General features: G+C 43.8%; 1 pseudogene; it reads right to left on the bottom strand.

The window, feature by feature from the left end:
- Window positions 1-14,554: 14,554 nt before the first annotated feature.
- Window positions 14,555-17,027, bottom strand: LOC135203824 (uncharacterized; annotated as a pseudogene).
- Between the last annotated feature and the right edge of the window lie 8,947 nt (window positions 17,028-25,974).

Here is a 25,974-nt window from a genome sequence, read left to right as displayed (position 1 = left end):
AGCCACCAGGCTAGGTCCTGCCTCACCTCCTGTGTCAGTGACACTGGAAAGCTTGGGGGATCCGTCGCCTGTGACCAACTCTCCTTTAGTCTCCATTGAAGAGACCGCAGGTGAAGACGCCCGTGAGGGCGGGACTAACTTCTCGAAGTGACGACAGGTGTCGATCACGACTTGCCATCGCTGAGCTACCTGTTCCTGCCGAGGACAGGAACTGGTTGGCTGCCTCTCTGAATCTGCTGATCCGCGAGTTCCGCGGGGAAGACTCGCCCTGCTACCGTGTCGATCAGCATACCCAGGTACTTCATCCTCTGCTTGGGCTCGAGATCGGACTTCTCGAAGTTCACAACTATCCCCAGATCGCGACAGAACTCGAGCAGCCGATCCCTGTCCTGTAGCAACTGCGAGCGGGAGCTCGCCAGGACTAACCAATCGTCGAGATACCTCATCAGACGTATCCCGTGCGAATGGGCCCAAGCAGGACACCAGAGTGAACACTCGCGTGAACACCTGTGGGGCGGTTGAGAGACCGAAGCACAGTGCCCTGAACTGGTACACCGTTCCCGTCGAGGATGAAGCGGAGGTACTTTCTGGAGGACTGATGAATGGGTATTTGGAAATACGCATCCTTCAAGTCCACTGAAAGCATGAAATCGTTCTCCCTGATGGAGTCGAGCACTGAGCGTGCCGTCTCCATCGTGAACCGGGTCTGGCGAACAAACCGGTTCAGGGGAGAGAGATCTATCACCGGGCGCCAGCCTCCCGTAGACTTTTCCAGCAGGAAGAGTCGACTGGTAAAAGCCCGGTGACTGATCCGTGACGATCTCTACAGCTCTCTTGCTCAGCATGGTCTTGATCTCCTGTCTTGAGTGCTACGTCCTTCGGTGACCCGGGGACGTACGACTGCTGTTGGACCGGGTTGGAGGTGAGGGGTGGCCGAGATTCGAAGGGTAATAGATATCCCTCCCGAAGGACATCTACAATCCAGGTTCTCGGCGCCGTAGCGCTGCCAACGTTGCCCAATGGCTGGCCAGGCACCCCCCCCACTTCCGGCAGCAGGTGAGGGGGAACGCCGTCCCTAGCGTTTCCCCCCTTTCTTCGACTTCTTCCCAGAGCCTCCACGGGATGAGGAGGGCTGGGAGGAGGGCTGGTTACGGCCCCCCTTGCCAGAAGTTGAAGAAGACAGAGTCATTCCTCGGGGCTTCGACGCAGCAACCGTCTTAGCAGCCGAGGAAGCGCTAGCCGAGCTCTTAGACTTGGCCGCAGTCCGAGGCTGCCCAGAAGCCTTCGAGACTGCCTGGTGAACCAGACGGTCACTGTCTTCAGTGCGCCGTCTGTCCACCGCAGCGTCCACCATCTCTCCTGGGAAGAGAGACGTGGAACTCCGTAGCGGTCCGTTTCGAAGCCCCAACGCCGCCTCACGCCCGCCGGCCGCCCTGGAAACCCGAGTAAGGACAGCGTCCCTTCGTCGGAGAACCAGGTTGGCCCACAGGTTCACCGTCTGGTGGGCAAGGAAGGAGATGGCTCTTCCCCCAGACTGGCAAAGTCTCCTGAAGGCCGAGTCCTCTTCGGGAGAAATTCCCCCGGAGTTGGCTGCGACCTTAGATACTGTGAGGGACCACAGATCTAGCCAGGAGACGGCCTGGAAAGCTGCCATGGCGGTAGATTCCAGGCCGAGTGCCTCTTGCTGCGAGAACCACAGGTTCTCGGACAGGAGCTGTTGCAGAGACACACCCGGAGTCAGCCTAGCTAACTCCGGGTTCACCTGTTTGGGCGGCATCGGGTCTTCAGATGGCACGTAAAACCGCCGCTGTCGTAGCAGAGGAGGTGGAAGCAAAGAGCTTGCTCGACCTGCCAGACTTGAGCGAACCGTCTTGTCCGGAGACAAGCGATTCAACCTGGTCCAGCACTGAGTCCGCAAGCTCGGAACGCGGCAAACCCACCGTCGGTCTGGGTTCCCTCTTCGGGCCCAGAACGACTCGAGCCGGGACGTGGGCTCGGATGGTGGGAGCGGCGATCCTTCCCCGAGGTCGTTGTGCTGACGAATCAGCGCAATAACCTCGGCAAAGTTCCTCTGGATCTGTGGGTGTGATAGCATCCTGTGGAGTCGGACCGTCCAGTCCCTCGAACGGAGTACCTCCCGAGACCCTCCTCCCTCAAGGAGAGGAGCAGCGACAGCCCCCTCTGGGTCTCCTCCAACCACCTGTGCGTACGACCTGGCTGGTCCGAGAACCGAGCCTGGTACGTACGACGACGTGGCGGGATCCTGAGGGGCGCGCACCCCTCACGATCACTCCTCCAATAACCTCGCCCCTCCCGGTGTTAAACCCGAGGAGGTTGAAGGTATGGGAGAGGCAGACCTGACGCTCTCTCCTCGCTCGCTGGCAGAACCAGCGGGCTTGGAGGACTGCAGGCGATCGCCAACCCGCGGGGGGTGGCGATCGAGCTGCAGACCTAGTCGAGCCGTCTCGCTGTGGCGGAGAACGGCTGGACCGAGAACAGCGGCCCCGGTCTCGTGTGTCAGAGGAGCTGGTGCTGGTCGCCAGTACCCGATCGCTCTCTGTGAGAGCGGACGGTCAGGCGGAACCGGCGATCTCCACTGTCACGGTGAGACCGGTGCATATCCTCACGGTGCGTCAGTTCGCTGGTACCAGCCGTGGCTGGTGCCGGCGAACGGGGGGACCTCTTCCCAGCCTCAGCCCGTGGCCGGTAAGTTTGGGGGGGGGGGGGGGGGGGGGGGGGGGGGGGGGGGGGGAAACGTGGGACCGTCACGTCCGCCCCGGGTAGACCAGCCGCTCGCCGTGAGAGCGAGAGCTGGTTCTGGTGGAGAGTCGCGTGAGCGGCTGTCACCAGTCTTCCGCTCCGTGCCGTGAACCTGACGTGAGCGGACTCAGAGGTCTGGTTCCTGGCTGCACGGTCGCTGGTAGGCGACCGTACACTCGGTACCTCTCGCGAACGATTGCGGCCAGAGACGGATCCTGCTGCCGTGGCCGAACCACTAACAGCAGGTGAGGAAGTGCCGGTGTTAGCCGGGCACCCTCGGCCCCGTAGTCTTCTTCCTTGCGGGGAGAAGAGACGGGTCCTGCTCCCGAAGGAGCAGGGCGACCAGCGGAAGAACCCCCCCGTCACCAGAGCGAGAACGGGCCCTTAGAAGCTCCCGAAGGAGACTTCTTAGGGGGGGGGGAGGCGACCTTCTTCTTCTTAGGCGGGGGAGCCTTAGAAAGAAGAAGGGGAAGAGGCGGCAGACGACACGACGACGACGAAGAAGACGATGAAGACGACGACGACACCTTCCTCCTCTTCTTCTTCTTCTTCGTCAACCTCCTCAGGACCGACGTCAGATCTGTCATCCAGGACGGAGCCGGGGCTGCTGTTGCCGACGCAACAGGGCCCGGACGTACCTGTCCGAACAGACCAGCATCGGGAGCAGCGGCGCCAGGAACAGGGACAACATCAGCAGGTGCGAGCATCACAGGAACGGCAGTCGAGACGGCAGGAGCAGGAACAGGAACAGCAGCGGTGGTCCACGGCAGGTACGGCAGCTTGTGGACGGTACAGATGGTCTAACCAGCGGCACAGACATCATCGGCACCGGTGGGAGGTCCAGGGGCGAGCTCTTCGGGCACATGAAGTCCGGTCGTGGCAACACGGCAAACCCAGGTGGCGGCATCACACTCCCCCGAGTTACGGCGACTGGCCCCTGCACCGATGTTGTGGGTGTCACAGAGACCGCGTGCTGGGTGTACACCAGGTGAGGAGGTGACGCGTAGCCAGGTGTTGTCAGGGTCGTGGTGGTGGTTGTGACCGTAGCGTGCGTAACCGCCACGGAGCCAGCGAGATGATAGAGCAGCCCCTGGACACTCGGCACGCCCTGCAGTCCAACGACGCCCACACCTGTCCGAGGTCATCCTTCACGGCAACCGCACTGAGGAGGCAAAAGGGGTCGGGTGATTAGGAGGATCCTCTACCCGCTCGCGCGAAGACGAGCGGATAGAGGACCCAGAGTACAACTCTACGTCGGGGTATCTAGCGCCCTCCTCCACACTCGACACATCGGGAGAGGAGAAGGACCTAGACACCGCCCCGAAGGGGAAGGCGGAGACGTGGAAGTTGAGCGGGCGGCAGGAAAGAAGACGAAGTGTCCGTCACCAAAGGAGTCGCGGGAGAGCTTTCCGACGACTCCTTTGCAGGCCTTCGCTTCTTCCTGCCCTCATACAATGTCCACTGCGCCTCCGACCAGTTCATACAAACATCACAGGGCTCGGCCCGGGTGCATTCGCGCCCCCGGCACCGAGCACACAAAACATGAGGGTCTATCTCGGGGAAAGATCTGAATTTCCCACATTTGCGCCCTTCGGTACCCGGGCAAAGTCTCCTTGGTGTAGCGAGGCGCGGAGATTCCATCATTAATGAATTCAGCGTAATTAATATGAAAAGAGAGAATACTGTACTTACAATCTTTCATACACAATTACAAACAAACAAGAAAGCAAACGACAGAGCAGCGGGCAGAGAGCGAACACACACGTCCATCCACTGTGAGGCCGAAAGCAAAAGTGATTTGTTTACCTCCCAGTCGCGCTGCGCGCGCCTGTCGGACAAGCAGTTAACTACCGAACCCCTTGTTCGAAAGCTTACGACCTATCCAGCTGCCGCTGCCGCTAGTATCTTCCTATTGTAAAAGGACCGAAGGTTTGTATGCCGTGTCGGAACAATGCTCACGCCTGATTGTAACTCCGCGGCTCGGCTGAAGCTACTGATCTGGCAGACGTATCCCATCTGGGAGAATCCTCTCGTCTGCAATGCGTTTCTCGCTTGTCTGACTCTCTCTTAGAGGACGCTTCTCGTCTGTAGGACGCCTCGCGCTTAGCTGTTGCTACGCGCTTGTCTGGCGGATCCATATCTTCCCACGAGTCTCTATCTGAGATCTCAAAAGACTCACGTTTCGCAAGGAGCCTCATCTCCTGGTGGGAGAAGGAAGACGAGTCTTCTTGACCGGCAGTCCTGACGTCTTTCTTACGAGGAGGATCCTTCGAAAGGACTCCTACTAGGGCGGAAAGCTGTTCCTGTACCGCCAAAATGATCCTTTTGGACGCTTCTCCTGCGTCTTCTTGAAACGGGGGGAGAGGTAGACCTCGAAGGCGTGTTGCCCCCATCATGGAACGGCGAAACCCTCTTCGCCTTCTTGATAGAAGGAGGTTCTTCTTCCGAAAAGCGTTCCGGGCTTGAATCCAAACCAGGATCTCTCCAGTGCCTTTTCAGGGGCCTGGACAAGTCCGAATCCTTCCACCCTCGTTTAGGAGAGGGAGAAGCGGACGAAGAGAAGCACTCTCTGAGGACGCTTTTTCGATAGCGGTCCTGAGCAGGCTGTCTATGCACAGCACCTGCTGAAGGGACGCCTGACCGGGGGGAATTCTCCACAACCTCCGTACGGCTTTCGACTTTCCTTCTCCTCTGGGCTTGGGAGCTTGGAAGAGGTCTAGGCCTGGGAGCGTCGCAGAGACGGTCAGACGCCCCCTCCACAACACTGGGGACACTCACTTCACTAAAGTCACTTTCACCATCCTTACCTTTTATGGTAGCCCTTTCGGCTTTCATCCTGAGAATCGTAGCCTTCAGTTCAGCAATTTCCGAAGCTGAATCTGAATGTACAGTCAGTGAGGGTCCTGATAGAGAATCATAATTAAGAGAAGAGTTAGAATTGTCTAAAGGCTCAATAGGCCTTGTACAACTACCCGCCATCTTAGATGCAGCCCTTCTGACTCTATCCCTTTCTAACTTCTTCAAGTAAGAAGTAGACGTCCAATTCCCCCATGAAGTTAGAGTCTTCCATTCCTCAACATTCAACCTTTCACACTCATGACAGGTGTTAGAAATAGAACAATCAAAACCCCTACATTTGCGACATACAGTGTGAGGATCAACCGAAGCTTTCGGTATCCTCACCTTGCAGCCTACATTCACACACATTCTCACACAAACACTTGAATCAGACATTCTGAAGAAAAAAATCAAAAAGCAAGTCCAAATCCAGTCCACAGTAGCGAATGCCAAAACAACGATCCAGGTACTTCACCAAAAGTCCACAAAAAGATGATCAATTGCTTAGAAAAGCGAATTCCAGTCAAGAGGTGGCAGCAACGATGTTGATACCACCGGCGACAGAAAATATATGAGTAGAAAACGGGATTGGTTCCTAGTCCTGCCACCCAGGGCAGGCCGGTAGATCACCTGACCTACTGTAGCGAGTGGCGCGAAATTTGAATTTCTGTCGGGGACGACGGAGTCTTAGCTATGTATATATCTGACAGGTAAGTTGATTGTATGAAATTGAAAGCTTTTTGGTGAGATTTCCACTGCCGTAGTCACACTTTTCACTACCCTCTGTTTAAATCTTAAAATTTAGCCTTAATTTTTAACTTTGGAGAAAATACTTACTTCGAAAGGAGAGTAGAGGTCTTTAGCTCTGTTTCTCACCAACAACAAGTCGCGACTGATGCCCATCTCCGGTGTCAGGATGCGTTATAATGTACTTTTTCGGAGGGTGGCACGCATTGATCGTACGTGGCCTGCTGCAGGCCATGCGGTGTTTTACCTAGTTAAAGTACAACAGGCTAGCCTAATACCTGGGTAACCCCTAAAGGCCTACTAGGCTAGGTATACCTACTACGTAAGCTATTACAGAATAAGATAAACCCATAAACTAATCCTAACAGACATTGTTTCGTCTATTACAAAAAATACTATTAACCTAGCGAAACTTTATAGTAATACATAGCCTATCTTTGAACTGACAGGACGACCCGGTACTTCCAGGATCAGACTAGGTACTAGGCTAGGTAGATTTCAGGACATACTAGGTATCTTCATAGGCACGGCTACTAACCTTATCACTGACCAGCTCCGTGGACTGGACTCATTTCAGTTTTATGTCATCTTGTTAGAATTCCAAGAGTCTAGCCGAAATAACATCCAAAATTAATATTTGTTTTCCTAATGTAGGACAAATTTGCCAGGCTAAATACCTAGCTATTACAACCTTTCCTACAACACAATATACTAACTTATGAGTTATGAAAATGACAGGACTCAGGAGGTACGCGATTGTAGTAGTACTCGTCCTGTATTACAGGGGTGATTATGTACCGGCTCATCATTTTACTAACGCCTTCATTTGACCAAGCTGCGTATACACGTGTGTATTTGAGAGGGTTTTGTACGTGCGTTGTATAAATGTGAAATTAGATTTTTAAAGAAATTTAGACTAGGCAGGTGATTAGAGTTAAAAGCATGTTAGTAACGGGCAGTTACGTAGATTCTATCAGTGATTTTTTTATCATTGTCAATATGTTTTCCTGTAAGTGATAAGACAATGTAATAAATGAGTTCATTGCAACGCAATATTGTGTTATTAAATCAATTTGCAGAAAATTATTATTTTCGCTTTTGAAGGTATCTTGAAGCTACAAAACAACTCCTTTGTGCAATAAAGTCTATAATGAGTACATAAGTTAGGCTGTGGAGTCAAAGAAAGCAGAACTGGGTACTGATTGATTTATTACGTTGTTTAAGATTAAGCTGGCCTTTAGCCAGCACGGACTCTTGCTCACAGAACAGCCCGTAGTAAATGATTTATTATGTTGTTTGAGATTAAGCTGGCCTTATGCCAGCACGGGCTGTTGCTCAAAGAGCAGCCCGTATCACCTGGGCAAAAGGTATACATAGCAACGTGCGGACGAAAACGTGGTGCCCGACCCAAGTTCAAGAGCCCGTGCTGGCATCAGGCCAGCTAAATCTAAAACAACAACCGCGGCCGACACGCTGAGTGAGAGCAATTTGTGCTTGTTAACAGTCAATCAAACAACAATAACAAGATATATAATGTAGTACATACAGTGATAGAATTTATATTGGCGAAAAGGCCAGGAAATTCTACATACAAATATATACATGTGATTCTTGTTGCGTTCATAGATCGTTATTAATGGGTGAAGAATACGTCTTTATATGGCAAGCAAACGGGGTACTACCCTGTTCAGTGTAAATGGACAAAGAAGCCTATCGACAACTAGGGAACGACATTTATGGTCAATCACCTGTATGAATTGCCTTCAGCAGGCTAAACAGATAATCAATACATATTCAAGAAACATCTAGGAAAGGAAGAGCCTGCTTTTGCTCTTTATTGCTCTCTACTGATACACTGAACATAACATTAAAGTGGTAGAATGACAATGAAGTTGTTAGTCTGAACTCCGGCACAGTCAAAACAAAAATCATAAATATGTATCCAGAGTTCCCAACATTTCATTAACCATTTGAATCTTTATAGAAAACCGAATGACTTCTGAAAACCACTGCAAAATTTTTAAGTAATTTATATTTTTCGTTATGGAAGAGTGATATGGTAGTGATATGGTAGTTACATTTGACAATGTCTTCGAAGGTTGTGTGACAGAGAGAGAGAGGGAGAGAGAGTGAGTGAGAGCGTCGTTGTTTGTAGTTGTCGGGAATAATTGAGAGAGTGAATATTTTCGTGTTTGATGTGTCGTGTTCATGTTTGGATTAGCTGTGTAAGGGAGATAATAACCTTGGGACGATCATTTTGGGTTATCTGCTGGCGCGGTTGCTGAGTCAGTCAATATGTGATCAGTCTGTGATATAGTCAGTATTTGGCAGTTTTTGGGACAATCAGTTTGGTCAGAGGTAGTGAGTTGCTGTTATGTGTTTATTATTATTATTATTATTGTTTTGATGTTGTATAATTGAGTTTGTTGTGCTTGTGTCAGTCTGAAGGTTGTTGAGCTTGTGAGGTTTTGTAGTGCTGTTGGTTTGTTGTGTTTTGAGTTGTTGTGAACTGTTGGTGTTGATTGGTGTTTGTTTGTGTTTTTAACTTGTGTTATGAGTTGATGTGTGTTCTCGGTGTTGGTTGGTGTTTGTTTGTGTTGGAGTTGTGGGTGTTTGTTTGTGTGGCCAACAGTGCATCATGAGGTGCACTGACGGTAGTACCCTTCTACGGGGAGCGAAGGCGAGCTGTCACTGCTGTTTAACTTTCAGGAAAGGTCATTAACTACCGACGGCAGGGGGTGGCCCCGCTCACTCGTTGGTCTGCACTTCACTTTGCCTTTCAGCCCAGGTAGGCTACATATCATAACAACGGATGGCTGGGGTGGGACGTAAAGAACTTCAGGTTTGTATGTTAGGAAAAATACAAATTACTTTTTAAATTTGCTATTTGTTCCAACACAAATACAAACCTTCTTTGATACATAGGAGACTTACCCATTGGTGGGGGGAGTCTGAGCAAATTTTTTAACAGACTGGTTGCTTTTGACCACCTGGGAATACCTTCCTGGTCTGGAAGAGCTGATAAAGGAATCCATCACTTCTAGCTTGTTGGACATATGGGATGTTGCAACTGCTAGACTTCAGGGCTTAAAGTAATGAGTTTGCATCATTACTTTTGAAGAGGGCTTGGAGGAAGCTGTTAGCGTCAGAGACTATAAAATTTGCTAATAAGACCAACGGGTTTGATTCATTGTCTATCCCTCTCTCACCTCATCTAGAGAGAGGGAGGAAGGTGGGGGAATATGCATCCAATCCATCTACAAAAAAAAAGAAGGAAAGCTGCCTCCATCATGCAGTCACAAGTAAAACTCATACATCCAACATGTGACAGCTCGCTACTTGCCTCTCTGCCCAAGAGAGAGAAAGGTAAAAGAAAAATGGGAGGAGGCCAAGACACCAGCACATATTCTCTCTTGCTTGCAATAAGACCATTTGCACAATGGTCTTATTTGTATTCTGGTAAAAGACTGTCTTTGTAATTAGAAGACCTCTTGTTCCCAAGTTCCTGGCTGTTGGGTGTTTATAAACTTCACAGCTGTAACGGAATCGTCTTTCACCTCCTCTTGGATTGCATTATAATCAGCACAGCCTATTTTAGTTTGGATTTGGCAAAACAACCACTGCAAAATAAATTAAGATGAAAAGTGCCACAGATTAACAAACTTTTTGGAACATTTCCAACAAAGCTTCAAGGAATGGTCGTGACATAATCAGTAGGCGGGGCTCAGCTGTAAAGCTACCTGGGCTCTGCTGTAGTAATTTGGTAATTCAAAACAATTGTGTAGTGATAAAGGTTATATATATATATATATATATATATATATATATATATATATATATATATATATATATATATATATATATAGGCATAAGTGGCATAGAAGTAGAACAGCCACTCGGAGACTCTGACAGAAATGATTGTTTACCACCTCTGGTGTACCAACCCTCCCGTACAGTTCCTCTTCGTAGAGGAGCTTCACCTATGTTTTTATAATACCGTGCCACGAAGAAATTACACAAGCAGGCTCTTCATTAAACAGGGAAGGTGGTAGTTTAAAAATACGGCCCTAAGTCTCTTGAAGGCTGCATTCTCATTGGGGCTCGAAGAGGTGATCTTGGTTAGTGACAAAACCCTAAGAACGATCTATGAGACTGACTTGAATGTTGCCATGGCAGTCAATTCCAGTGCCATTACCTCTGCCTGTGAGAGGGAGACTTCCTCCACATGGAGATGCTCTAGTTATAGACTGGGACACAAATGAGCCGGGCCTGGGTCAACCTGCTTGGTCAGTATAATGGGCTTCCAAGAGAACTCTTGGAGAGCTAGAGGTGGGGGTAAGTATCTTGCGTGAATGGCTGGACCAGAAAGAATTCTCTTTCCCAAGATCAAGAGAATTCACCTGGACCAAAACCTTACCAGCAAGCCTAGACTAAAAAAACTCTGTAACTTGGGGTTGTCCATGTCCTGAGACATTAGATCCTCAAGTCCCTCAGGGACCCGGTCCTCCTGAGTCGCTCCTTCTGCAGGAGAGGACACTCACCAGAGCTTTGACGATCTGTTCATCATTTGGGCGTATGTTCTGTCCTGTCTAGAACCAAGACAGGAAAGTAGGCCTGAGTGTATGGGCCGGGATGGGAGCAAGCACCGTCCCAGTCCCAAGCCTGGGACCTTTCCAGCTTCCAGAAAAAAACTTCAAGGAGGAGGAGACGAGAAAGGGATCATGAATATACCATTACCCAGGCTGTCAAAGATCAAAGCCCCAGGATAGGTTGTTTTGATCACACGCATGACATGGTATGATACAGTGAGTGAGGGTCAACCTCAATAAGGAGAGAAACCAAACACAAAACCTGTCTCCTGCAGTTTTCTCTCCAGATAAAGTTAAAGTGATTGAAGGGTTTGTATACACATATAAAACAAAGAACTATCACACAAAATTATTTTGTACAGAAAACATAAAGCAAAAAGCAAACAGTAGTCAGGCAGAGAAGCAAAGAGATATCTTGATACGACGGTGGCTGAAAGGAAAGTGGAGTGTTGACAGACGAGTGGGCAGGACTTGCCCCACTACAGCCGATAGTTAACGACCTTGTCTGAAAGTTAAACAGCCGTTATAACTCGTGCTCAGGAGCTAAATTCTATGTAAAGAATGCAGATTTATATTTGTTTATGAAGAAATATTGAATGCTAAAACTCCATGCAAATCTATCAACCTACACTTAAAACACAGGGAATCAAGTAAAGTCAACTGGAAATTAGTGAACTATTCTAATAAACAGAAGATCAGATGTCATTGTCTTAACCCCCCAACCCCCCACCCCTTTTTTCCGGAGCATGGAGGTCTTGGTAGTTTTGTTTTTAGCCATGGCTTGAACTTCGGTGAGATTCTATCTGTCAAGTTTATATCTTATGAAGTTTTTGAAGCCTTTACCTTTTTCTGCTTCCGATTTTGTCGCCCAGTTCGTGGATGTAACGTGGAATCGTTTCATCTGCAGTACCCCATAAAGACTCCTGGAAAAAAAAATGCATTGGACAGGTGGTATAATAATGGTGAGCAGCCACATCCGACCCTAAAAATACAGTATCGGCATGATGTTAACAAGGTCAGATAATTTTTATGGTTTCCAATTCATGGCAGTTTTCATAATGTGTTCAATTGCTCTGCGGTTGTTTCCTAGTTGAGAGGTTTATGCAGCTGCTGATGAGGCTCAAACACAAACTGAATAAGTTTTAAGTTTTTCTTTATGATAGAGGCTTAAGGTTGTTAACGTGTCCTTAAACTTGTTGTTAATGATAACATCTTTTTATATGTCAAATTCCTGAATGCCATCAGCGCTGGACGAGGTTTTCTTGCTAAAATGATCTTCAGTTACCCACTTCTTTATTGACTTCTTTAACTCCTATCTTGTCCTGCAAGTATCTTTTGGCATACTACTCTAAAGGAGGCGTGCAGAGCAGAAAACTGGCACCAGGGCAGCATGTCTGAATTGCCCTGGTTATCTTAGATTAGCTATTTAGATTTTGTTTTTAGTTCTAGCTCATTTCACTCGATTTCCTTCTAATGTTGCAATGAATGATAAAAGTGCTGTCCAATCTGATAATCATCATATTTATTCAGTTAGTCATTCAAGATATCTTTTCAGTCTTTTCTGTAAAAGAAAACTATTGAGATGGCTATTTGCCTGTCCGTTCGCACTTTTTCTGTCCGTCCTCAGATCTTAAAAACTACTGAGGTTAGAGGGCTGCAAATTGGCCTGTTGATCATCCACCCTTCAATCATTAAACTTACCAAATTGCAGCCCTCTAGCTTCAGTAGTTTTTATTTTATTCAAGGTTAAATTTAGCTACGATTGTGCGTCTGTTACTGCTATGCCAACAACACAAGCCACCTACGGGCCTCGGCTGAAAGTTTCATGGGCCGCGGCTGAGTTTCATAGGCCGTGGCTGAGAGTTTCACACAGCATTATACACTGTACTTACAGAAAACTCGATTTTACAGAAGAAACTTCAGTGCATTTTTTTGTAACAGTAGATTATTGTAATTTAACCCTTAATATTTCTGTTGAGTTCATTTCCTTGTACAATCTCTCTCTTAAATGTGTTTTACTGCCTATTTAGGACGCTGTCGCCAACTGCGATAATCGTAAATTATAATAGAATTAAATTGTTATTTATCATTTTTTTTTTTTGCATAATCTTTCCGGCATTTGTACACTGGCCTACCAGTATCATACTGATAAGCCTATAGTATTACACCAGCGCGTCTTCAGCCCACTCCAGTAAGTCCCAAGTACAGATGAATCTCAACTATTTGCAGACCCCTTCTCCACAATTAACTTTCATGGTCAAGCCATTTGTTCTTTCCACAGAGTAGGGATACAGGCAGCGTCTGTAGCTGCAAAACTTCTGATTTTTAATTTCATTTCTGGAAAAATTCACTAAAAACAAGAAAACCTGGCAATAAGCTCCCCTTCCCCCAAATAAAAAGAGCACTTACTCCTTAGAAATTTGCAAGGCAAGGATCCTCCGCTCCCCTAGCACAAGATAGCTCTCGCATAAGAAAAACAAGCAAGCATGAACTTTCTGTTCAGAGCTATCCCTTAGGGTAGGCCAATACTGCCATCACTATCTGGCCATGGGTAACCCCGCCGAGTTTTTTTTTTTTTTTCGCGACAACAGCCTTCCACCTACCAAGCTAAAAGTTAAATAGTTCATTACATTATTTCATTACTGCTTGCTTTACTGTTCTTTTGTATGTGTATTATTGTGTTTGCTTACTATTTTATATGTACAGTTAGTGATATGACGTGAGTTCTAAATTTCTGGATAAGTCTTAATTATGTATTTGCAAAACCCCTATCTTGGTTATCTGCTAGTTTGCTGCCATGCGGCCTGCTGTTGGTTCCTAGGCAACACATCACCTTTTTCGACTGATTTCATTGCACGTGCAGAGATGCTGCTTTTTGTGAATTGCCTGATAGCTTTGCTTGATGTTTGCATCATTCTCAGCTAATTTTCCGTGATCTATGTATATTTTGTACATTGTTATGATATATATATATATGTATATATATATATATATATATATATATAGAATATAATATATATATATATATATATATTGTCTAAATACTAGTACTGTAACATGTATAACACCTTTATTTCCTTTTTCGACTAACATCCAGTTTTTGAATCTGTTAATGGCCCATCAAGGGTCAAAGTGTAATCATCAACTCAAAATCTTGACACTGAATAGCGTGTGAGCAGCTACGCATGATTTACCAGACACATTCTAAAACTGTTCTACCTCAAACGTTAAGCTTTTGATTTCAACCACAAAAAGTGAAAACAATCATTTTCCTCTTACCTGTTATTGTTTTCAAGATGCATAAGCAATTGTCAACACCTTTGCGACCAAGAACCAGCCTTTTCATTTCATGTGACTTCGTATGATTGAGACTTTAAATTGGAGGGAGATTTTTTCTTCATGAATTTCCTAACAACTTTGATCAGGTTGTTTGAAGTACTTCATTTCCACAACATTTAACATCAGTCTGCTCCATTAGTATCTACTGGACTGACAAGTGAACAGAATATTAATTTAATTAAACAAAAAACTGTTTATAATTTAGTTTAATCGAAGTTGTCTTCTGTTTTCGAAAATTTTTCATAAAGAGAACTTAATAAAAACAGGAAAACAAACTTGGCGAGGAATCGACGGTCTTTACAATGGGAAATATTAAGGCGAATAATTTTTTTTATTTGGGTACTGTTTCATATTATTTTAACATAACTCAGTTTTATTTATCATTTTTTACACTTTCATCTCCATCTAACACAGAGACGCAAGTCGTTTTATGAAGTGATGATAATAATAATCGCCTTCATATTTTTACAATTCTCCATTAGATACACTGTAACATAACTCACTATAACTGACCAAGCTTTCGCAGTGATGTTTACTTTATTATAGACTCATGCAGAGACGCTTCACATTGCACACATCAGTGTCGTTTTCAGTTCGATCTTCAGCATAGTGATGACTGTCAAGCATCTCGACATCGCATATATCAGCCAACCCTACAGAATTACACCACTCATAATAAAGCTTAGGCCCCGTCCACTCGGCCGAGCTTTGCTCGACGAACTTTGTTCGATGTGACGTCAGAAGCGGAGAAACTGCGGTAAAGTTCTGACTTTTCCCGCTGTTTCTCCGCTTCTGACGTCACATCGGACAAAGTTCGTCGACCAAAGCTCGACCGTGTGGATGGGGCCTTAGGCGCTTGTTACCTTTATTCGGGATTTAAAGCCAGCGGTTTTTTATTAAAGCTCTTGAACGAGAAGACAAGGTGCTTAAATTTTCTATTCAAAATGACTTCATCTCTTCTAACATAGATATGATCTGGTATAAGAGGAATGTAATCCTTGTTCAGCAGCACATAACCATTTTTCTCCATGAAATCTATGAAACTCTGGTCTACGCTGCTTTCGACTATTTCCACAGCAATGACCCTTATTTTGATTTTCGAAAACGGGACAGTTCTCAGCACATCTTTCTCGCGTCCTTGGATATCGAGTGACAGAAAGTCTACCGTGGAGACGTTGAGTGCCAGTAGCAAGGTTTCGAGTGGAACCAGGTGATACGGAGTAAGTTTCCTCAGACAATAAAGCGAGTGTAGAATTTTCTGACAAGACATCGACATTCAGCTCGTGCGCGCTTCCGCGGGTATACCAAGGAATGCCCCCACTTTCCCTCCCTTCCCTTATCGTTCGAGTGACATGGACCACCTCCTTTGGAAAAATATCATGAGAGAGACATGTATTGGAGAGCCATGATTTCCTTTGCTTGTTCTTCAAGTGAAAAAAGTTAGTCTCATCCGGTTCGATTAGCAGTCCAGTCCATCCGTGAGTCTGTTCTAGCCAGAGAGTGTTGGACAGGAACTCTCCATCCAGGGCGCCTGCCTCCACGAAGAATCCAGGAGGCTCGTTTGTAAAAAGTGTTTCCAAGTAAGTGTGTATGACATTCCAAGAGTCTCCCTTCGAATATTCGTGGTACCGTAAATCTTGCGGTTTTGTAAAGTTGTACGGCAACAACGAAGGGGGAACGAGGAAATATTTCTCCACGACAGCAATCAGTCTGCGATCGTCACTGTGCAGGGGTCCTCGCATCCGTTGCAGAATATCTGCCGTGACATTTTCTCTCTCTGCCAAAACCTGGAAATGCAGGCAATTTACCAGATGGGACCCTTTGCATCTTATAACTACAAGGAACTCCAGTTAACATAAGGTAGGCATTTCTCTTGAATTAAATTAAAAAGAAATTTAGACATGCTTATAAAAATGCCAACTGAATATAAACAGATCAATACACAGGCAAATGCTCGCAGATAATAAGGAATGGTTATGGAAACTATGGAAAAATTAAGGTAAACCCCCCCAAAAAAAGCTGCCATAGATATGATCAAATGCTCCTTGCATTTACTGATTAGATATGAATAATTTGACGCTCCTATAATTACCTGATGAGAGTTTAATCTTATGGTAATCTTTTCCAGTTAAAAGGGAAAATATAATGACCTACAAAAAAGAAACCATCAATTGAATTTGAATCAAATGTTCAAAACTTATATGAATGTATAAAATTTTTGTAAAACCAATCACCCATTTCTCATGTAAAAAAGAAAAATAAATTACATCGGAATGAAGCGCTCTTCCTGCAAATCTCTCTTGACTGAGATACTTTGAAATAGATTTTACTAAGTGTTTTGAATGACTCTACTGGAGAGAGAGAAAGATAGAAACTCCCTTTTTTGCATTGTTGGAAGAGACGCGTGAAAGGTATCAGTTAGCAGAACTTGCAAAATCTGAGCGGACTGCTTCAAGCTAGAACGGGTCAATAATTATACCCTGATGAATAGCAACAGTGCTTTAACCGTTGGATACATAGACTGATTAAAATTCTATTCATAAGAGGATGAAGGAAGTATGCTATGTCATAAAACAGTTGAGTTCATTCTTTCACAATTACCCTTCCATATATCACACAAAAGTCCTTCAACGCTGAAGTACTCTGAACCTACCATTGTGCAAGTGTACACGACGAAACCGCCAGAGATAACTGCCACTGCTGATAGCCCATAACTTCGTAAGAATTGTGTTGCATCCCTGAAAGCGTTAAGAAAGCTATAGACTTGGACATCCAAATTTGTTTTGTTTATCATTCTGCATGTGTTAACTTGTGCATTGTATAGCCACCACCGTTGTAAAATGCCATTCTAAGCCGAGATTGCTATGATAAATTTGGAACATGACGTGCGAGAGATACCTGAAAGGCAGAGCGAGAATCATATAAAATACCTCCATAGCTGTTGCTAAGGAAGCGAAAATTCTATTATTACCCCACCACTCCATAGGTATATAAGGACGTGGATGACATTGGTCTTCTGTAAAGGTGCTCATTTGGCATTTGGGGCTATTTCTTCCCATCATCGGACCCAAATTCTTCCAAAAGCCCTCCTCTTTGCCTAGGAGCCCGCCTGCACTGTAGTACTACCCAAAACCAATGTCGCCCCAAACTACCGGAACTTCATAGTGCAGCAGGAAGCCAGTAGTATCCCCTACCACCACCAAATTAGCAGTACACAGTCAAATGGCTGACCTGATATGTGGCTGCCACTGGCCCAGAAATAGAGGCTCAACTGTTATCTATGCAACATTTTTTGTCCTGGGTTTACAACACTAGACTATGCACTTCTCTTGGGATCCACAAGTAAATGACCCCAGAAGGAAAGCAGTGTCATCTGTGCTGTGCACCTTACGTAGTTGCACTTTAGGCATTACAAAGGATGTTTGCAGTGTCCGTTTGGTCCATCCTCGTTCATTTCTTCTACCTAATAACCGAGCAGTTCAACACCTCTGTTACCTCTTAGTAATTGTAACACTTGCTCCCAGTTCTAGCTTTGAATCCTTTTAATTGTTTACCTTTATTTTCTTCATGTCTTGATGCCGCTTTCCAACCACTCTAACTATACCTCTTTTCTGTGTTAAGCACTGAATGGCCAAAAGTGCCCCTGGCCTTGGTTTGACAGTCTAAATTTCATAAACAACATCAAATGCACGTAATTGATATTTTCGAAAGCAATAGTCACCATGGAGAGATATAAAGCCTGTGTTTTTCTTTTAGTGATGGATGTGAGGTTTCTTTCAAAATCCTTAGGTTTTTCGCATCTAACAGTCTCCTCGCTTGTAAGTATCAAAGTTATTATTGAGAATCTCACTTATAAATTATTTAAATTATACAGTAACCGAGTTTTCGGTGAATTCTGAATTCGATGAGAATTGGTTTTGGAGAGGCAAAAATCAGTCGATCACGCTGCATAGCTTTAAAGAATCACGCTATGATCGAATCCTACCAGAGAATGCGAAGCTTCCTTTTGTTGGAGAAACTTTGATGTATTCTGGGGAACATGTCTTGTCGTCGGAAGAGGTCTCAGGTTATTCAAGTTCTTAACTAAGGAAAAGCCGTTGTAAAATGGACTTGACCCTTGTTCGTGTTGACGTGTCCTTGCGAGAAATGTTTCCCTAAGGATAGCGTTTGTCTTTCCTCATAGCGCTTCCTTTAGAAGGAAGACCGCAAGAATTTGGAATGTTCGCAAATTCCACTTCTTAAACACCATTATTTGCCATTGCCCACATATTGCGAGGAATATGTAGTACTTTCATTTCTTGAATTCAAGCCAACAAAGTAGTGCGGATTCAATTCAAACTTCGATGAATTATTCGGGGAAGGACATGGGATTAGCAACCTCACCCTAAATATCAGTGCTTTGAAATGCTTGTTAAAGATGTCAAGAATCTCGTGCTTTGTCATACCTTTCGTAAGCTATGAACAGGATCACCAATCTTGACATTCGTTGGATACCTTTGGTTCGGTTGACATATAATATCTAGGCTAAAGATATAGGTCTTCTGTCCACCATCACTCTGACATGTCCATTTACAAAAAGAGGATTTTACCAATTATTTTAACGGTGATGTTAGTACATAAATTATTCGATTAGTTATGGGCATTTTTGTTTCTATTCGATCTTATTCTATTTTCTGTATAAAGTCGCCTTAAGTTTAGTTCATGTTACTTTTGGATATTTTTTTGCGTAGCAAGTAGCTGTTAAGAAATCGTTTAAATCTCTACATCTTTAAAGCATGCATTGTTATGATTAATACATAAAGTCACATGATCTTCATATTCCTTGAAATTCACCAGTAGAATAAACTTGTCATGGTTTCCAAGTAGTTTAATTATTATCGTTTCTATAGAACTCTGTTGATTCCAGGCTCCACAATGTAAGGCCTTAGATAGGTGCCACTTTTTGACATTCAAGTTGAATTTTCACTACAAGGCAAACCTGCTTCTTTATTTTTTCATCAATATACAGATTTACTTCTATTTGTCTAAACAATGAGGAAAAACAAGAATCTAGTAGGGGCAAACGATTTTTCTATATTTTTGTTTATTGGCATCTCATCATCAAGCGGCGTTGTTCCTTTACCCATTCTGTAGAGCATTTTACGCCCTTTCTTTTGATGTATATATGTCGGGAATCCGTTCCCCCTATGTAATATTATTCATGTATTTTCGTCTGTGAAGAAACACATTCACAACTGGTGACCTCCCGGAGTCGTGACACAGCGATTTAGGTCCAGCCTTTAACGGACTAATTACGGACGCTCACCTTCAGAGAACCTTTAGCGGACTCAATACGGCGCCACAGTTTAGGTCTCTGAAAACTATATTTCAAGGACGACACCAACGCCATTAACGGACCCATCACGGCACAGCTTCCCAGCGTGTTTGGCGTTTTTCGAGAACGGGTAGCTGGGTGCTGGTCAGCCAACAAAATCAAGCGGCGGTCCAGAAAAGTCCATCCGACGTCGCGGCCTCCTCAGTTCTTCCCCAGGCGCCATTACCGCACCTGCGAGTCCCCAGGCAACCTCCCGACGCCGCTGCTACACCCAGGGTCCTGCTCACCCCCCGACGCTGCCGTCGCTCTGCCTGCATTACGTCGCTGCCACACCTGAACCTCCAACTCGCCCTTCTGCCGCTGTCGCATGTAGTCCTCCTCGGCCCACCGACACCGCTGCCGCACCTGTGGGCCTCCTCTGCCTGCCGACGCCGCTACCTGTGGGCTTCCTCGACCATGCCTGACGTCCCTGCCTCATCCTGTGGTTCAGTGCTGCCCGCCGGACGCCGCTGCCGCACTGGGGACTTCTTCAGCCCAATCTACGCCTCCGCCGTACCCGGGAGTCTTCACGGCCCGTCCCACGCCGCCACCGCACACAATGCAGCTCCCTCCGCAGTCTTGGTTGCCGCCCGCAGTCGACAGTAGAAGTCCCCAGGCTACCGCCAGGGGAGGCCTCCTGTCAGCCAGCACCGCTGAAGGACTCGACATTCAATGACGCCCAACAAGTGTCACAAGGACACGGTGTCGCCTCCTGCCTCCAAGATATTTTTCATCCAATAATTATTCCATAATCTTTGTCTGTGGCAGGGGAGTATTTGTACGGGCAACGCTTTTTCTATATTTTTATTGCATCTCATCATCAAGCGGCGTTGTTCCTTTACCCATTCTGTAGAGCATTTTACGCTCTTTCTTTTGATGTATATATGTCGGGAATCCGTTCCCTCTATGTAATATTATTCATGTATTTTCGTCTGTGAAGAAACACATTCACTGCGGGAGCCCTGTCCCTTTTGTTTGTTTGTTCGTGCGTGCTTGACAGACACTACCCTTCCATCTGCACCCGTCTATGTCAACGCAGCTCGTCTGAATAAATTAACTACGGGCTGCTCTTGAGCAAGAGCCCGTGCTGGCATAAAGCCAGCTTAATCTTAAACAACAACGAATAAATTATCAGTACCCAGCTACCTGTCTTAAGGTGGGTACAGACGATCATTATTACTGTCAGTAAAAATACTGACAATATTCTATTGGTGTGAAGTACTGTCAGTACACCGAACACACTTTCATTATTGAATATTGATTGAGCCGTCAGTAATTCAGTGTACCAGCGTCGAATGGTTGTACCCTTCGCTTTTAAGTGACATGAGAAAGAAGAGAAAAGCATGCATTGCAATTATTATGGCTCTTTGGCTAAAGAAAAGACGCAAACGTAGAAAGTGGGTCAAAGACTGGATTGGTAAGCGTAATATTTTCACGCATTTAAACCTTTTGAATGAAATTAAGACAACCGACATGAAAGTTATTTCCGGATGGATGAAAAAGACCTACAATAAACTTTTGGAGATGGTAAGGCCCATAACTAAAAAAAGGACACTGTTATGAGGGAGAGCATCTCTGCAAATGAAAGACTGTCCATTACTATCTGCTATTTAGCAACAGGAGAATCATTTCCCCGGCTGCGTTATTCCGGCGTAATGGGAAAATCTACAATCAGTGGAATAGTGCAGGAAACCTGTGAAGCCACCATTACTTCGCTCAAGGATTACATCAAGGTAACTATAAATAGGGTTATAATTTTAGCTTATGGTAATAATTTTTTTATTTGACAAAGATGTCTTACATTACATTAATTATCAATATATTCTTGTGGTTGAAACTCATGGCAGTAGTGAGTCAAAGGTTCCATTTGTGTTATGGAATAGTTCATTGAGTCACCATCATCGTGACTAGTGCTAGTGCTTGCTGCTGACATAGGACGAGATGCTGGCATTCATTTATCTTCACTGAATTTCTGGTCAGCGCCCCCATTTCTGCTTCAAATAAGATGTCATTAATATATTTTCTCAGCCAGTAATTTCTGATCTCGTGGCAGATTCGTTACAATTAAGCCAAACGGTTATGGTACGATTTTCGTCCTTTTTAAGGATACCAGTTCCAATCTTCAATTTCCTAGAATCTCACTACCTTCCAGCCTATTTTTTTGTATTTGTCTTATTATTTTGCACGGTATCATTTATTCTCAGTCTCACAACCGACGATTATGACACCATTTTGAAACCTTTCAATAACGTTATAGATTATTTCATAAATGCATATAAACAAGTGCAGAGAACAAAGCCAAAATTCATGGAACACCTATCGCCAATCACGGAAATAAAGCGACGGGTCCAGAAGTTTCCTGATTCTTTTTCCTGCATTCCTCCTATTTACCACGTACTCCCTTCGCCTGTGATTCGGAAAATTCTCCACACACCTGTGCCATGTAGGCTTGCCAACCCTCCCGGATTCGCTGGAATTCTCCCGTATTTCTGTATATTCTCGTCTCTCGAAATAGCTACAAAACCTCCCGGTATTTATTTTAGAAAATATATTCTAAGTTAAAATGGAATTTCCATTTTATAAGATGTGGTTAGCTTTATTTGGAATTTTTTCTACTTCTCGTTTCATGTAAGTAAAAAGTTGCTTTACCATGTACACACACACACACACACACACACACACACACACACACATATATATATATATATATATATATATATATATATATATATATATATATATATATATATATAATATGCTTAAAAATCACAGTAGATGCACGTGACTTCATGATATAAACGAATACCACAGGAAAAATAATAGGCAGAAATTCTAACCGAGCGCTTTCGTCCTATAATGCAGTGGTTTCCAACCTGTAGGGCGCGCCCCCCTGGTGGGGTTCGAAGGGCTGCTAGGGGGGCCGCAAATGCTTGATGAAGGGGATTATTATATCTGAAAACTGTTAATTATGATGGAATTCAGAATTTCAAAATTCAGAGAAAATATTTCAGACATAAATATGAAATTTAGTTGTCTAAATATATAAAATATTTCCAATTCTATATTAAGGAATTAATTATTACACAATTATAAAAGATAACGCAAGTAACATTTTGCAAATATGAAGATTTTACTGATTACAGTCACCAAGCTTATACAAGAGATCAAAGCAAACAGATATGCAACATCCACTACAAACAACGGTACAAGTTACGCCAAAGTTACAGCCTCCAATACGGGAAATTGCCAGGCTAATGCAAATAACATCCAGAATAATATAAGTAGAATACAAGAAGAGACCAGAATCACGATTATAACAAATTTAGCAATAAAACTGGGGCTGCGCCAAGAAGGATTCTACCCCTCGGTAATAAACAACATATTAGCAGATAACAATTTACCCACAATACACTTCTCTGAAAAAACAGTAAACATGATAGCAAGCACCATGAAAAGGAACAAAAGAGAAGAAAACCGTACAAACAAAGCAGAAGATTTACAAGCAACTCAGGATATACCACAGGATATGCAAGACTGCACACAATATGAAGAAAACACAGCAGAGAGCTCAGAAGACGACTCCTCATCAGATGAAGACTTTATACCCGGGAATGAGCCCAATTCGGACTCGAACTCACCAATCCTTCCCTCAGGACGCATAAGTAATCTACAAGAAACGCAGCATCAATTAACAGAAGAAATACAAGCCTCACTACTAAGCTTCTCGGATTTCTCCAGTTCTCCCATTTTACAAAATCCACAGGGATCAACTTCAGCATCAAAAAATACTACGCCAGTATCCAAGAATACCAGAAAACGGAAAAATGAAAAAAAAGAAGAACACAATTATTAGACCAATGTAACTCAAATGGACTCAACTCTGCGAAGAATTAAAATAATTCAACACAACGTGAAATCTTGGAAAACAAAGAAATTTGAATTATACAATATATATAGAGAAGAAGACCCTGACATAATATTAATCAATGAGCATGGTATGAAACGAAATGAAACTATGAAAATGTTTGGATATAATACATATACGCAAAACTTTGCTGATGAACCCTTTGCAGGAATAGCAACAGCAATCAGAAATAATATTAGACATAAGATAATAGACGATTTCCAAGACGACTTTTTAGCAGTCCAAATTCAAACTAACAAAGGACCAATAGTGATCGCTACAGCTTACAAGCCGCCAAGAAGACATTATTTCCCGCTTCCAGATGTAATGAAGTTAATGAACAGGAGGGAACCTGCCTATCTCATTGCAGATTTAAATGCCAGACACCAACTATTTGGATACAGGCAATCTAATTACACAGGTAAAGAAATTGTCAGATTAATAAATAAAAATATATCATACACTTAGGACCTGATTTTGATACTTTCGTAGCAAATAACAGAAAAGGAAAGCCAGACATAATATTAGGAAATAACAAAATTCACCTCAATATTGCCATTACAAGAGGGCCAGCAACCTCCTCCGATCATATACCAATGGTAATCACATTGTCAACAAATCCAATAATGATTCCATCCTTAGAAATACTAAATATAAAAAGAGCAAGCTGGGAAGGTTTAAAAAATGAAATAGAAGGAAAAATTAGTAGACAACCAACAAAAAATTCAAATGAAATAGAAATAACAAAAGAAATAGCTGACGAAGAACTTGAAGAATGGTATAAAAATATAGAGGAAGCTATAAAAAATCATATACCCATAACTAAATACACAACACTTCCACACCCTATTAGTAGTGATAAGTTAAAATTGATACAATGGCACTACAACAACATCCAAAACACAGTACTTATAACAGGTTGGAACAACACACTGATGAGAAGATATGTATCATTACAAGAACAGTTAGTACAAGAAAACTCAAGATTATATCATCAAAATTGGGAAAACTTAATAAAAAATACACAAATACAGTACAATAACCCAAAACATTTCTGGAACTCCGTTGCAAGACTGATGGAAAGCAAAACTAATACATCGCCATACATAAAGCATAGGAATGAGAAAATATATGATGACCAAGAGAAAGAAGTACTGCACAAGACCTACTGGCAGGAAATATTCCAGATAACGCAGGAGGATAACCAAAATTTCGACATCCAACATGAGACAATAGTCAATGAATTCATTGAACAACATAGACACAGAACGAATCCGCATCATGCAGCCGACATAACAGACTCAATGAAGACTGCCCTCTAACAAGGAAAATAGAATTATGGGAAATCAAAATAATAATTAACAACTTTAAACACAAGGCACCAGGAAGAAGTGGAATTAACAAGGTCATAATTCAAAATTTACCAGATATTGCACTTGAAAAATTGAAATATACAATTGGGCTCTCTCAATGGGATATTTTCCAATTATATTCAAGAATGCAATAATGATTTTGATACCCAAACCAGGAAAAGATACGTGCCAGGTAGAGAATTTTAGACCAATATCACTACTAGAAATACTTGGCAAAATATTTGAAAAAATAATAAACAACAGACTAGTGTTGTTCCTAGAAGGTAATCAGCTACACAATAAAAGTCAATATGGATTTAGAAAAGGAAGAGGAACCCGGATTGCAATAGCAACAATATATGAGAGCATTGCACTGTCACAAAGAAGTAGATACCTATGCAACCTAGTATGTAGAGATATAACAACAGGTCATTTGACAAAGTATGGATACAAGGACTTCAATACAAAATATTACATCTCAACCTTCCAGGCATTTTTGAGAAAATACTATGCAACTTCATCAAAGATCGAACAGCAGCAATCAAGTCACAAAATTACATAGGGAATCCATTCCCGTTACTAAGTGGAGTCCCACAAGGATCTGTACTCAGTCCAACATTATTCATATTATATACATCAGATATGACTCCACCACCAGAGTACTGTACTGATGTCTGCTTTGCAGATGATATAACTCAAATAGTCAGTCATACACCCAGAAAAACGTACTAGGAGAAGGGACCCAAATTTGAAAAGACAAGTAGCACAAAAAACAATGAACCAAATTGAAAGAATAAATCAATTTGAAAAGAAGTGGAAGATAAAGACAAATAAATCCAAATTCCACCTAGTATCGGTATCTGCATACAAACCTGCACAAATATTGTTAGACCAACAACCAGTGAATTTTACTAAAAGTACAAGAATACTAGGAATGCAATTCGGACAAAGGGGAATATCAAGACATGTGAGAGAAAGGCTAAGGATAGCAAGAACACAAAATACAAAGCTGAAAAGGTTTAGGAATATGAACACATCTATCAAAATCCATTTCTACAAAAGCCTAATCAGACCAATAATGGAATATCCACC

The sequence above is a fragment of the Macrobrachium nipponense genome, chromosome 44, assembly GCF_015104395.2.
Source record: "Macrobrachium nipponense isolate FS-2020 chromosome 44, ASM1510439v2, whole genome shotgun sequence".
NCBI lineage: Eukaryota > Metazoa > Arthropoda > Malacostraca > Decapoda > Palaemonidae > Macrobrachium > Macrobrachium nipponense.
Note: the sequence above shows the minus strand (reverse complement) of the source record. Positions and strands in the feature narration are given on the sequence as shown.